Source organism: Mirounga leonina, unplaced genomic scaffold (assembly GCF_011800145.1).
Source record: "Mirounga leonina isolate KUSES-001 unplaced genomic scaffold, KU_Mleo_1.0 Mir_55, whole genome shotgun sequence".
Taxonomy (NCBI): Eukaryota; Metazoa; Chordata; class Mammalia; order Carnivora; family Phocidae; genus Mirounga; species Mirounga leonina.
In genome coordinates this window covers 6519064-6534178 of record NW_023270816.1, presented here as the reverse complement: position 1 = coordinate 6534178, position 15115 = coordinate 6519064, and the positions used below count along the sequence as shown (strand labels likewise).

General features: G+C 43.7%; 1 pseudogene; it reads left to right on the top strand.

Annotated features, from left to right (window-relative positions):
• Positions 1-7018, top strand: part of LOC118001926 — a 32816-nt pseudogene extending 25798 nt beyond the window's left edge.
• Positions 7019-15115: the final 8097 nt, after the last annotated feature.

Here is a 15115-nt window from a genome sequence, read left to right as displayed (position 1 = left end):
GTGCTCGGCCAACGAGGCCACTCCCCTCCCCACCTTTCCCTACTTACCTCTCACAGCTCAGCACCCCCAGGCATGTGAGGATTTCCATGTCAAGGTAGCATCTGGCCAGCCTGGGTTTGGTCTCTGGGAGCTAGCCTAAGGGATGCTTGTGGAGGACTTTGCTGTGTCCATATTTTCATTTCAAAGCTCCCTGAATATACAGAATGGGATGGACAGTTCTTCACACCTTTTTTTTAAGATTTTATTTTTTTATTTGACAGAGAGAGAGAGAGTGCAAGTGCGAGTGGGGGGAAGAGCAGAGGGAGAGGGACAAGCAGACTCTGTGCTGAGCACGGAGCCCGACGTGAGGCTCGATCTCATGACGCTGAGATCATGACCTGAGTCAAAATCAAGAGTCAGACGCTCCGCCAGCTGAGCCCCCCAGGCGCCCGTCTTCACACCTTTAAAACAACCACCGTCATATAGTAGCGTTAAATCCCTGAACTCCGAAAGTGAAAACTTCATACTTTGTTTCTTCAGAGGTATTAAGATCAAGGGTTAAGGATATGCACTACTTTTGTTTTTGCTTTCTTAAGTATGCCCGGGAATCACAAGACTCACTCATTTCACTTGGAAATTTTTCAAGCTTCTTAGAAGACTGTTTCTAATTGCAAACCCACTCTATGAAGACGGCAGTTTCCCATTATCCATCCCATGCGATAAGGCAGCCCTTGTTGCTGCTTCTGCATGTGACACCAACCTTCTGGGGCAGGGGGAGGGGGGCACCTGAGAGAAGGCGCAAGTCCAGGGAACAGAACTGCAGCTCAGGGTTCTGGAGGCTCTCTGGCAGGTGACAACCTAGAAAAATTCTTAACACTGAACACCAAGCTGGATAACATTCAGCTTACTAACTTCCAATTTATTACCCAACGCTAACTAAATGTGGACGCGAAGGAAACAACTTCCAAAATGCAATATGCATATACTATAGGACTCATGCAGACTTTTAGAACATGAAGAGATTTAGTCTTGCAGACGGCCTCATCTGTACCCCATTTACAGAGCATCTCAGATGACCCACAGAAAGCACAGGAGCAAGCTCCCAGCCCCCAGCTAATTCCAGTGTGGGATTCCCCACAGTGCCAGGCAGGCTGTCCCCAGGGGAGCGAGCCCACAACCTCAGGGCATGAGACGTAGAAAAGGAAGCAAAATAAAAATAAATCCAAATTAAATGGACCATAATAGCAATTATCATCTATTAAACACCCTCCATGTGCCAGACACTGGGTTTGGGGATTTATATACATTAAAAAATGAAATCTTCACACTAAACTTATTTCTTTTATCTACATCTTACAAATGAGAACACCAAGGCTAAACGGGTTATATTAAGTGGCTCACAGTCATCGGAGTTCAGGTGACAAAGCCTAAATGCCAGTCAGGTTCTTTGGGATACACATCACTTAGCCTTCCTGGAGGTGGAAGCCCAAACCCAGACAAGGGATACGATGTGCTGTCCAAGATTTCTTTCCTTTCATCCTTCTAGGCGCATATGCGATGTAATCAGAAAAGACAACATTCTTGCCTAATGAGAGCTTGCTGGAAGGAAAACGAGGGGCAGACAGAGCCGAGCCACGAGTCTCCCTGTGGCTGAGGACAGTGTGCATGGCTCTGCATGCAGGTCACCACGTGAGCCATGAGCCGTCATGACTGGTCCACCTGACGGTGCCTCAAGCAGTGGGCAGTGCTCACCCCCGGGGCAGCCTGGCACCCCTGTCACTTACAATGACAAAGTTGTCCCCTCAGCAGGCCTTTTTAGGGGAGCACTGTTAACCTTCTATTCTTGACAGCTGAGTGGCAGGGGTGTGAGCATCATTCTACGACCCCAGAGCAGGAATAACAGACACCAGAAACTCAGCTGTGGTCCTTGAGTCCTAGGATCATTCATGAAAGCATCTGGGAGGGGGGAACAGTCACAACTCATTCGCTGTCATTCTCTGTCATTCTGTTCCTGCAACTCTGTTTTGAATATAATCCACCAACCCCCCCAGAAGGGAACCTGTCGCAGAAGATCTGATGAGCAGACAAGGTTTCTGGCATCCGAGTGGACTGGAGACTCTTATCTGGGACCCAGAAACAGAGCCTCGTGGCAAGCAGCCCATGGGACGTGGGAGGGGAGATGATCCGTCAAAATTGCCAGTGAACGCCACGCAGCGCCACGGCCCACCCCAGCTCCGGGGTGCGTGTGCACGGCCTACAGCCTGGGCAGGCTAACTCTTCCAGGCTCTGCTCTTCACAGCGTGCCTGCAGGTAGGCATGTCAAGTACCCTCCGGGTGAGGGCAAGGACATGGGAAGCTCCATGGGGGACCTCTCCAACCCTCTCCAACCCAGACTTCCCTTAACGGGGTTCATAGTCTGGGCTCTGACTAGCGCAGTCTTTGCATTTGCTTATACTTTGTCAGAACTGCTAAGAGAGAGAAGGATGAGTGGTAGGAGTCAAGCAATAAATTCCACCTGAATATTATATATATATATATATATATCCTTATTTTAAAAATTATTGAATATATATTCAAGAATTTTTCAAGAATATATATACACATATATATATATTCAAGAATTTTTAAAACCAGGATTTTGACTAAATAATGTTTAAATATGTCCTTTGTGTACCAGGCCAGTAACGTTTCTGAAGAAACAAATCTGGAAAGCATCTTTTTGTGGGCCCAGCAGGTTTCCGGAACATCTGAGTCCTGCTGACAAATAGCCTTTTAGCAAATTAAGTGTAAATTAATCAGAAGCTTATGGATCATGTTTTAGCTGAAACAAAGGATCCAAAATTTATAAGAAAAGGTGCTTGGCAAACTCATTATAGTTTGTTGAACCCAAGCATTTGAAAAATAGTTGGATTAATTTTGCCAACTCAAAACCCTGCCAATTTTCTACTGTCCCTAAGTATTTACTAGCATTTTTCCAGATTGAATTTCCTATCCATATTTCTAAATGTTCTTGGCCACTCTGCTGATAATTATGTGGAGTACATTATATGCACTGGGATAATACACCTCATTCTCTGAAAATTAATCCAAGGTCATACTAACTTTGGACAGTTTCACAGTTTACAAAATTCTTTGAAGAATATCACACTATTTACATCTCTCAGCATTGCCCTGTGAGACAAACATATTCTTTCCCTTCCATGGATAAAGAAACCAAGGCTCACAGAGGTTTAATGACTTCATCAAAGCTACGGAGTCAGAAAAATGCAGAATGAGGACTAAAATCCAGGGCTCCTGACCCCAAATCTATACCATGGGTATAAAGAGTGTGCTAGGTTCTTCACCTGCTCTACACTCGCTAGAAGAGTAGCTGCGGCATAAGGAACAGGAGAGGCCTCACCGAGGGTCAGGATAGACACCTCAGTCTTCAGACTTTTGAGGTAACTTGACTACTGTATGTCCTTCTCTGTCCCTGATACTGTTTATATCCTCACCCTTTCAAAAATATGTCCTCCCTTCCAGGGTTCTTAATATACAAATAGGATGACTCATCCTTCTGAAGCTAACATAAATAGAAAGGTTTCCAGCATAAGAACATGCATGTGAAGAAAGCCAACCAAAATGCCAGCTACAAATTGAGCAAATAGTGTTGTCAACAAAGATATGTTCTACTTTTAATCAGGAGATCCACTGAATTGTGCAATTCCGTACACTGAGTAAATGATAAAGTGATTAGTCTGTCTTTTGCAACACCTCCCAATTTAGTATTCAGGCACTTAATTAATGTTCTGTTTACACCCCACTTCCACATCATTAATAAAGATGTTTAATAGAACTGAATTTAACACCAATCTGTATGCATAACACCCAGCAGAGTTTCTTCCCTTCGAGGTGGCCCTGCCCTTCCCTGGCAACAGGCACACAATACAAGGACCCAAGATAGCATCCAGGGATGTAAGTGTCACCATTTATTTAAAACCTCAAGAATAGCCTATTCTGTGTCCTTACACTAAAAATGCAACATGCTGAGGACTTCTGGGGCACTGGCAATCCTGGTCTGATGCTAGGAGTAGTCTTGCAAAAAGGACCATGGAGTCTCCTGGAAGTGACACCGTATTAGACCCTTCCTCGGAGGGAAGGGGCAGTTTGGAGTATAACCCAGGAGCTCTGGGCCCAATCTTGCCCCATCCCCTGAACTCCTGTACAAGTCTTAGGTCAAGGGAAGACATGACCAGGCTTCTGGTTCAAGATGGCAACATAGAAATTTCCTAAATTCACCTCCTCCCATGGACAAACCAAATCTTCAGCTATATATGAAACATTTTTCTCTGAAAAACCCTAAAAACTGTAGAGCACCCCCTTCACATTGGGCACACAAGAGGGAAACTACATCAAAATGAGCAGAAAAGGCTGAGATGCAACTTCACCATAAAACCCATCGATGGTGCAGTGACCCATGATGAAGAAGGAACACAAAACCTGAAGTTTCTCCCTGAGGGATGATTCGTACCCTACATCAGGCACCCCAGCTTTTCATACTGGCACCTGAAAGACAAACCCCCCAAACATCTGGCTTTGAAGACCAATGGGGCTTCTCCCCGCAGGACCCACGGAGCCGTGGCAAGCTGAGGGATGGCTCTTAAAGTGCTTGTATGCAAACTCATTTGCCACGGGGCTCAGCACAAAAGCAGTCTTTTGAAAAGTGCTCAGACTTTATTTGAAGGAGACTCATTTCCTAACTTTAAAGTATTGGTCTGAGGAGCAGGGGCTTGCTGGGACACTGTCCAGGGACAGAGACTGGTGGGCACCATCTTCCTTCCTGCTCTCCCTCTGTTGCTAGAGCCAGCAGGCACCATTGCCATCCATGTGTGTGTGAGTGTGTGTGTTTCCTTTTCTTCTTTTGTGTCTTTTTTTTCCTGTTTTTCTTTTTTATTTTCCTTTTTGTTGTTTTTTCTTTTATTGGCAGGTACCATCTTATACTCCCCCTTTGCTTTACTCCAGCCAATGGGTGTCATCTTCACACTTTTCTTCTGCCACATGCCAGGGCTTCAGTATCTCCCAGAGAGGAGCTTCCTCACACATCTGATGCCCCAGTTTTTACATCTGGTGACACACTTTTTGAAGCTTCAACCCAGGGGACACCCCTTGATCACCAAGATATGGAGGCCTGGGGGTTTGCATTCCTGGGTCCACGGAACTGTAACAATCAGAGAGACAGTTATTGGCAGATTACCTCTCCTAGGGCACTGTTTAGATAGCAGATTGAAACATATCCCTCGTCTTTCTGAGAAAGAGGTATATTTGCTTGACTAGGGGCTTTGACCTGAGGGACAGGCTTCTGGTTTGCCTCACTTAGAAGGGCCTGTAGAAGTGTTCTCAGGGAATGGGGAACAGTGGATGCAATCTTTGTTCTCTCCCTCTGCCTTGCTCTAGCTCATTGGTATCTTAAAGAAAAGAGTTTATACATTTCTCTGGTGCTGATATTTGTCAGTGCTGTCGGGGGACACTTCTAGATCATCTGGCTCTGGTGGCCAGCAGGGCTTATATTTGCAATCCCAGATAACTATATATATTTGCATTCTCTAAAAGCTACTGCCAGAGGGTCTGGCTTCCAATCAGCCTGAATCTAGGTGCTAAATGAGATCCCCTCCCCTTTGGGGACAGTGACTGGTCTTGGCATACCCTCAACTACTGGGAGCTATTAAAAATAAAATAGGCTGCTTGGACAATGACCAAGATTTGAGAGACAACCACCAACAGCTAGGGCAGGGTTGAATGATAAGGTTCTTTTCCTACACAATGCCAACACTTAAAGATTAGGAGAGATGGCAATGTCATCTTAGGCATAGAAACTAACAGAGTCAAGCAAAATGAAGAAACAGAGGAATATGCTCCAAACAAAAGAACAAGATAAGATCCCAGAAAATAAGTATTAGTGAAATAGAGATAAGTAATTTACCTGATAAAGAGTTCAAAGTAATGATCATGAAGATACTCAGCAAACTCAAGAGAAGAGTGGATAAACACAGTGAGAATTTTAACAGAGAGATGGAAAATATAAGAAATTTCCAAGCAGCTTTCCAAGCTGCTCAGGGAAGGGTCCATACGGCGTTGTTTTGCAAAGGGAAACTTTCACAAAGTCCAGAGTCCTTGATGTCCTGCAAATGAAGGAGGAGGATGTCCTCAAATTCCTTGCAGCAGGAACCCACTTAGGTGGCACCAACCTTGACTTTCAAATGGAACAGTACATCTACAAAAGAAAAAGTGATGGTATCTACATCGTAAATCTGAAGAGAACCTGGGAAGACCTTCTGCTGGCAGCTCAGGTCTTCGTTGCCATTGAAAACACAGCTGATGTCAGTGTCATATTGTCCAGGAATACTGGCCAGCGAGCTGTGCTGAAATTTGCTGCTGCTACCGGAGCCACTCCTATTGCCGGCCGCTTCACTCCTGGAACCTTCACTTACCAGGTCCAGGCAGCCTTCTGGGAGCCGAGACTTCTGGTGGTTACTGATCCCAGGGCTGACCACCAGCCTCTTACAGGGGCGTCCTATGTTAACCTGCCTACCATTTCTCTGTGTAACACAGACTCTCCTCTGTGCTATGTGGACATTGCCATCCCTTGCCACAACAAGGGAGCTCACTCAGTGGGTCTGATGTGGTGGATGCTGGCCAGGGAAGTCTGTGCATGCGTGGCACTATTTCCCATGAACACCCATGGGAGGTCATGACTGATCTCTACTTCTACAGAGATCCTGAAGAGATTGAAAAGGAAGAGCAGGACGCTGCTGAAAAGGCTGTGACCAAGGAGGAACTTCAGGGTGAATGGACGGCTCCAGCTCCTGAGTTCACTGCTACTCAGCCTGAAGTCGCACACTGGTCTGAAGGCCTGCAGGTGCCCTCAGTACATATTCAGCAACTCCCTACTGAAGACTGGAGCGCCCAGCCGGCCACTGAAGACTGGTCTGCAGCTCCCAGTGCTCAGGCCACTGAATGGGTAGGAACAACGACTGAGTGGTCTTAAGCTGCTCTTCCACAAAGGCAAACAAAATGGAAATAGAAATGGAAAAGGTTGATGGAAAATAAACAGTTTGTAAAAGTCAAAAACAAAAAAAAGAAATTTCCAAGCAAACTGAACAATACAATACAATAATACAGTAATCGAACTAAAAATAAACTAAAGGGGTTCAAGAGCAGACAGGATGAAGAAAAAAAAAGGGGATCAGTGACATCACCCCATCAGAAGAGCAAAAAGCAAAAAGAATGAATAAAAGTTAAGATAACTTAGGGGATTTAATGGGATAATCTCAAGCACAATAAAAGTCACATTATAGAAGTCCCAAAAGGAAAAGAGAGAGAGAAAGAGACAGAAATTGTTTGAAGAAATGTTGGCTGAAATTTCCCTAACCAGGGGAAAGAAATAGACATCCAGATCCAGGAATTCTGGAGAGTTCCAAAAAAGGTGAACCCAAAGAGAAATACACCAAGTTACATTATACTTCAATGTCAAAAGTTAAAGACAAAGAGAGAATCTTACAAGAAGCAAGAGAAAAACAATTTGTTATGTACAAGGAAACCATCATAAGACTGTTAGCAGACTTTTAGCAGAAACTTTGCAGGCCAGAAGAAAGTGACACTGTATATTCAAAGTGCTGAAAGAAAAAATTTCCAACCAAGGGTACTTTATCCAGCAAAGTTATCATTCAGAATTGAGGAAAAGATAAGAGTTTCCCAGAAAAACAAAAGCTAAAGGAGTTATCACCAATAAACTGTTCTTAAAGGGACTTCTTTAAGCCAAAAAGAAAGGATACTAAATAGAAATAAGAAAAATGTATGAAAGAATAAATCTAACTGGAAAGGTAAATTTACAGTAAAGGTAGTAGATTAATCACTCATAAAGCTAGTATGAAGGTTAAAAGATGAAGTAGTAAAAATAATTGTAACTATAGTAATTAAGGGATACACAAGATAAAAAGATATAAAATATGACAACAAAAACAAAAGACATGGAGGGAGTAATAAGGTTGAGTTTTACAATGGGAATATAAAATGGGGTAATGGATGGGGAAGAGCTTTAGAAAGCATTAGAAACTTAAGTTTTTATCATCTTCAAGTAGATTGTTATAAATATAAATTTTTATATGCAAGCCTCATTTCAAACATCAAGCAAAAACCTATAATAGATACACAAAAGATAATGAGAAAGGACTCTAAGCATACCACTAAAGAAAGTCATCAAACCACACACAAAGAGAGCAAAAGGAAATAAAGGAACAGAGGAACTACAGGACAGCCAGAAAACAATTCACAAAATGGCAATAAGTACATACCTATCAATAATTACTCTAAATGTAAGTGTACTAATTCCCCAATTAAAAGACATACCAGTGGCTGCATGAATGTAAAAAAAAAAAAAACAAGACCCATCTATACGCTAACTACAAGAGACTCACTACAGATATAGGAATATAGTGAGGCCGAAAGGGAAGGGAAGGGGAAAAATTTCCATGCAAATTAAAACCAAAAGAAAGCTGGGGTAGACATATCAGACAAAAAAAGAAGTTAAACAAAGACCGTAATAAGAGACAAAGCAGTGCATTACATAATGATAACAGGGTCAATCCAACAATGGGACATAACATTTGTAAATATTTATGCACCCAACATAAGAGCACCTAAATATACAAAGCAAATATTAACAGATCTAAAGGTAGAAATAGACAGCAATACAATAATAGTAGGAGATTTTAATACCCCACTTACATCACTGCATAGATCATCCATACAGAAAAATCAATAAGGAAACATCAGTCTTAAACAACATGTTACACCAGATGGACTTCATAGATATATACAGAACATTCTATCCAAAAGCAGCAGAACACATTCTTCTCAAGTACACATGGAACTTTCTCCAGGATACATCATATGTCAAGCTACAAAACAAGTCTTAAAAATTTTAAGGAAATTGAAATCATATCAAGCATCTTTTCCAACCACAGTAGTATGAAACTAGAAATCAATCACAAGAAGAAAACTAGAAAGGTCCCAAATATGTGAACATTAAACACCATGCTACTGAACAACCAATGAGTCAATGAAGAAATCAAAAGTAAAATTAGAAAAACACCTTGAGGCAAACTGAAAATGGAAACACAACATACCAACATTATGAAATGCACCAAAAGCAGTCCTGAGAGGAAGTTCATAGTGACAAATGCCTACCTAGAGAAATAAAAAAAAAATTTTTCAAATAAACCAAACTTTACACCCCCAAGGAACTAGGAAAAGAACAAATGAAGCTCAGTTAGTAAAAGGAAGGAAATAACAAAGATCAGAGCAGAAATACATGATTGAGGGACTAAAAAGACAATAGAAAAGATCAACGAAATCAAGAGCTGGTTTAGAAAATAGGAACAATATTAACCTTTAGCTTGACTCACCAAGAAAAAAGAGAGAGGACTCAAATAAAACAGAAATGAAAGAGAAGATGCTGCAACTGATGCCACAGAAATACAAAGGATCACAAAAGGCTACTACGAAAAATTAATTATATGCCAATAAATTAGACAGGCTAGAAAAAATGGATAAATTCCTAGAAACATACAACCTTCCAAGACTGAATCATGAAGAAATAGAAAATTAGAATAGACCAATTACTAGTAAGGACATTAAATCAGTCATTTTAAAACTCCCTACAAACAAAAGTTCAGGACCAGACAGCTTGACTGGTGAATTCTACTCAACATTAAAAGAATTAATACCAATCCTTCTCAAGCTCTTCCAAAAAATAGAAGAAGAAGGAAACACTTTCAAACTCATTTTACGAAGCCAGCATTACCCTGACACCAAAACCAGACAAGGACACTGCAAGGAAAGAGAACTACAGGACAATATCCTTGATGAACATAGATGTAAAAATCCTCAACAAAGTATTAGCAAACTGAATTCAACAATATATTAAAAGGATAATACACCGTAATCGAGTAGGGTTTATTCCAGGGATGCAAGGATGGTTCAACATCTGCAAATCAGTCAATGCAATCCACCACATTAACAAAATGAAGGATAAAAATCATATGAACATCTTAATGACTGTGCTGAGATGCAGAAAAAGCATTTGGCAAAATTCAACATCTATTGATGATTAAAAAAAAAATTGTCACATAGAAGACTCCTTGCATTCGAAGTGCTCACTGCTCTGGTGGCCCAGCCAGCATCTGGTGCTGTGGGGCAAGAGATGGCCCTGGAAAATATAAGGGCATGGAGAGATAGCACTTTCCACAGGAACTCATGTTTCTCTTTTTCATCCTCATACCCATGTTTCAGGTAAGGACACTGTAATTCAATAAAAGTAAAACAACTTATCCAAGGTCCCAATTTTTGACTCCTTTACCTCATGCATGAAATCAGACATAATGCCATAAACTATAGGTGTTTAAGATATATGGATAGTATGACCCTCTTACTGCTGCCCTAGAGATAAGGTGAGTAAATAGTGAATTAATGAGAAGCTCACAGACAAAGCATTTGCTTTCACACAAGTCACTGAACAGATAATTACAGAACATCAGCTATGGGACAGGTATTAGGCTGAGAACTGGGGATTGAAAAGAGGACCAAACCTGCCATCAAAGAGTTTACAGAGTGTGACTGGGGAAAGAGAAGTAAGACCAGCAACTGTGCTGCAGGTCTCCATACTGCTCACGTGATTCCTCAGAAAGGACATGGGTCCCCTCACTTGTGGGAACTAGGAAGTCCTGTAACTTGCATCCAGAGAGTCTAGACTGTGGAAAATTTGGCCTGAAAGGCAAGTTATGATTCTTGGAAGAGACCTAAACAGAATCCTTCAGAAGTCTAAGATTTTACTGCTTACAAGCAAGATTATCTATCTCCCCTACTTCTAAGGTTAAAATCAAAATTCTTTTGCCTGTTACCACTGACATTTTAAGAAAATTAAATTTTCTTAAAAGGCCGGGCGCCTGGGTGGCTCAGTTGGTTAAGCGACTGCCTTCGGCTCAGGTCATGATCCTGGAGTCCCGGGATCGAGTCCTGCATCGGGCTCCCTGCTCGGCAGGGAGTCTGCTTCTCCCTCTGACCCTCGTCCCTCTCCTGCTCTCTGTCTCTCATTCTCTCTCTCTCAAATAAATAAATAAAATCTTAAAAAAAAAAATTAAATTTTCTTAAAAGGCCAAAATGCAGAGAAGTGAGGGACTGGAGCATACAAGGAAGGAAGATGGACAAGACCCCTGATTCATGTTTTGGGATCATAAAATGCAAACTGAAATCAATGCAGAACTGCAGGTGCCCTCAAATGTCACCACTGGGGAACTCGACGGGATTAGAAGCAGCCTCTCTTCAAAGACAAGGCCTCCAGCTGTTCATGCAGGGACTTCACGAAGCATCATGGGAGCTAGTGTGGCCCACGCCACACGGTGTGCCCTGGACTCATTCCAGGTCACGTCCCAGTCCCGCCCTTTCTTGGTCCACATCAAACCCCAGCTCCTGAGGGCTGAGATTTTCTGTCTGTAAAGCCTTGCCTTGGTGTAGTAAATACGTGCTGAGGACAGCCTTGCTTTTCAAGCACTTACTCTCACCTACTTTCCTTCATCCATATCTCCCAAAATAATCCTTGGGCCCCCAGCCCCAGGATCTGCCTTTGGCCCTTCCTGGCAGACCTGTTCTGCAGAGATGGACGTACCTCTTCTGAGCGGCCCTGACTCTCCTCTACCCTGAGAAATTACTCCAATTTCTGAGCTCAAAGCCCTCCAAACATCTTCCTTTCTCGCCTCACCTGGTGTGGGCCTGGTCCACAGCCCTTGGGAATGTAGAGAGTGTGATCCTTGCACCTCTAGGCATCCCTGTCCTCCCCTCTCCCCACTGAATCAGCTCTGACGTGAGCATCTTGCAAGTGCCTATGTTCACACCCATGAGGCTATCAGCCCACCTGCCAGGAACCCATGGTCGCCCAGCCAACACTGCTGTGAAGGGGGGGTTCTGCCCACTGCTCAGGGGCTGAAGTGCTGTGTTCTTCAGTCACATATCTAGCTCAGACTCACAGGCGGCTCCCGGACAGATCATGCCTGAGGAAACCCATGGAAATACAGATAAATCAATCACAGTGATGACCCACAGCATCCATCTACTCCTGCCTCAAGCAGCCCCTGTCTCTGTGTCACTGCCCCAGCCCTGAACAAATGACGGAACACACAAAGCAGCACACAGACCTGTGCACCCGTGTGCAGACCAGAAGGCCCTCCCTGGAGACGCCCCCTCGTGCCTCACGATCCATCAGCCCTGCTGACAGCCACCAAGCCAGACGGCTCTGAAATTTAGTAATGAGGGCAATTCACTAAAACCCTCTCTCAGAATAGTCTTCAGACCTCCTCTCAGTTAAAAGAAGCCTAGGACATGAAGAAGAAAAAAATGAAGATTTCCAGTCTAGGCTATTTTCAAGCCTCGGTGTTTTTAGTAAATATTTACTTCCTCCCAATTTCCGTAGGGGTAGAAATCAATACAACTAGCTTCTGCAGAAGACTCCTTACTCCAACCGTGGGGAGTCTAGTTTCCTTTCAGAAAATCCATGCTCATGCCGAGGTTTGCCCTGACAGAGACCCGGTGACCACACGGACTTGTTTTAAAGGGAAACATGCAGAGAAAGGAAAGAACAAGGGAGAAAAATATGCCAGGTCCCTAATTAGTGTTTCTAAGTTTTAGGATACAAACTAAAATTTATGCTAGTCCTCTTAGCAAAGGCTTCCCCACTGGAAGTTCAAAAACACAAGAAACTTTCTCTTGGATGTTCTGAACTCAGAAAAACATGACCGTCACCAGACCCCCATTGAGACTTTTGAATCCTGAAAGACCTCGCTCCTCCACGTGGGTCTTCCCAGCAGGCCTGGCAGTACAGGATTTAGTCTGCATGTCCCACTTGATCAGAGATCTCTCTTTCGGACGAGCGGGCCAGAGGTTCAGCACCAAGGGTAACCGCTCTACGAAACCTCAGTCAGCCTGGGAAATTAGTGAGCTGTGAGTCCTCCATACTAACGGAAGAAAATGCAGACCAAAGCAGCCTCCTGATTGTTGACTGAAGCTAATGGGAATTGATAAATTGCTTCCTGTCCCACTGGGCAAGACATCTACCAAATTTTAAATTTCAATTGTATGAGAAATTACTTCTGCAATTCAGCCAGCAAGAGCACATCTAACTGTGTTTTTTTAATCTTATCAGAGTGTGACAAAAATCAGAAAATTCATAGCTTTGTGGCAGCCACATATGAATGCACAAGTTTAGAGAATTTTAATGTATGAATGCAACCCGCATATTTGCTGGGCTCATCCAAGAGTATAGGATTCTCAGATCGCTGCAAGGTAGCTTATAAAATCCCATTAATTTCCTGCCTAAAGGAATATCGAGCAAGATTCCTCTCCAGACGACACAGGCCCATTTCTCCAGAGCACTCAGTGGGCCCTTCCCTTCGGGTTCTCATCTTTCAAAGTTGCTCTGAGGCTCAGTGTCTAGGAAGGGTGTCCTTCCAGGTCAAAGCCCAGAATGGAGGCTTTCCATCAATAGCTTTGCAGAAAATATGCACCCCTGCCCTCTCTGGGAGTCCCTGCCATTCCGTTAGGACTCAACGTTGTGTAGAAGCCTAAGGTGAGACAGAATCTACTTCACCAGCTTCCAGATCATCACACCTTTTCCCTAAAAGCTATCACCAGACCCACTCTTCCAGTAGCACAGGCTGAGTGCATGAGTGTGTCTTGTGTTTCTAGGGATTGACAGATGAGTTAGGAGGTAAAGAACAAAGCAAAATAATGACGGGCAACATTCATCGAGTACTTATGTATGTCAGGCACTGCGCCATGCTCTTTGCCTGAATTAATTCAGTAACCATCCCCATAACCCTTTGGGGTAGAGAGTGTCGCCAATCCCATTTTACAGATTAGGAAGCTGAGGCAAGAGAGGGCTGGGAGGTACCTGAGGTCAATAGCTGTGAGAAGCAGAGCTGGGCTAGGAGCCCATTCTCCCAACCTGCACACCTGCTCCAGACAGCAAGGTCACCTGAATGTGCTTCTCGTCCAGTGTGTTTGGGTCTCTCTTTCCCTTTTGGTGCATTTTAGGCACTTTCTAATTCATATCTGGGGTCAGGAGCCGCTTCTGATAGATGGTCACACCCAGGCCCCCGAGAAGGAGGACAGCAACCTGAAAGTCCTCCTTAGGCCCAAAGAGAACTGTGTACGGAACCTGACTCTCATGCCCTCCCCCCACCCCCCACCCCCCACCCCCCGGCGCTGGCACTGAGACTCAGGTGACTCTTTTTCAAGATTTATTTATTTATTAGAGCGGGGAGGGGCAGAGGGTGAGCGAGAGAGAGACTCTCAAGCAGACTCCCCACCTAGTACAGAGCCTGATGTGGGGCTCGATCTCACAACCCTGAGATCGTGACCTGAGCCAAAACCAAGAGTCAGACGATTAACTAACTGCACCGCCCAGGCGTCCCTGGAGGGTCTCTTTACTGTGGCACAGCCTTGCCTATGATGTGGGGCAGGGACTCGCTCTACTGAAGGCTGGGGAGGGCAGGGAGACATCCTGCAAACCCACTTAGCACGTGGATATCTCAGGAGCTGCCCCACTGCCCAGGCTGGACTGCAGTCCACGCGGACACCAGACATCTCCAAGTGTCTGCAGGTCTCCCAACCTGAGACTCTGCTCAGAAATCTTCATGCAAATGAGATCTTTCATGTTGTCTCTGAGTTGGTAAGAAATCAAGTAGAAGATTATTTTTCTTCCATGGTTCAGAGCTTGAAAATTAAACAAATTCGGAAGCTGATAAACTCAAATAACAAGAAGAAAATGTTCAAGAAGAGGAAGTCAGACTGAAAATGTTAAAGGATGTTACAGTTGATAGAATTATAAAGTTTTCAAATTCAGAAGGGACCATAGAGAATATTAATCTGGCTACCTCGTTTTATAGGTCAGGACACCAAGATCTGACGTATAAAATAGATCTTCTCGGCGGAAGCAGCAAAGCCGATGTCTGACGCAGGACTTCTCCTGCAAGCTCAAGGCAACTTCCACTCAACCACATGCCTCTCAAAAGAGATGTAGCCTTTGAGAACAGGGTTCATATTTTCT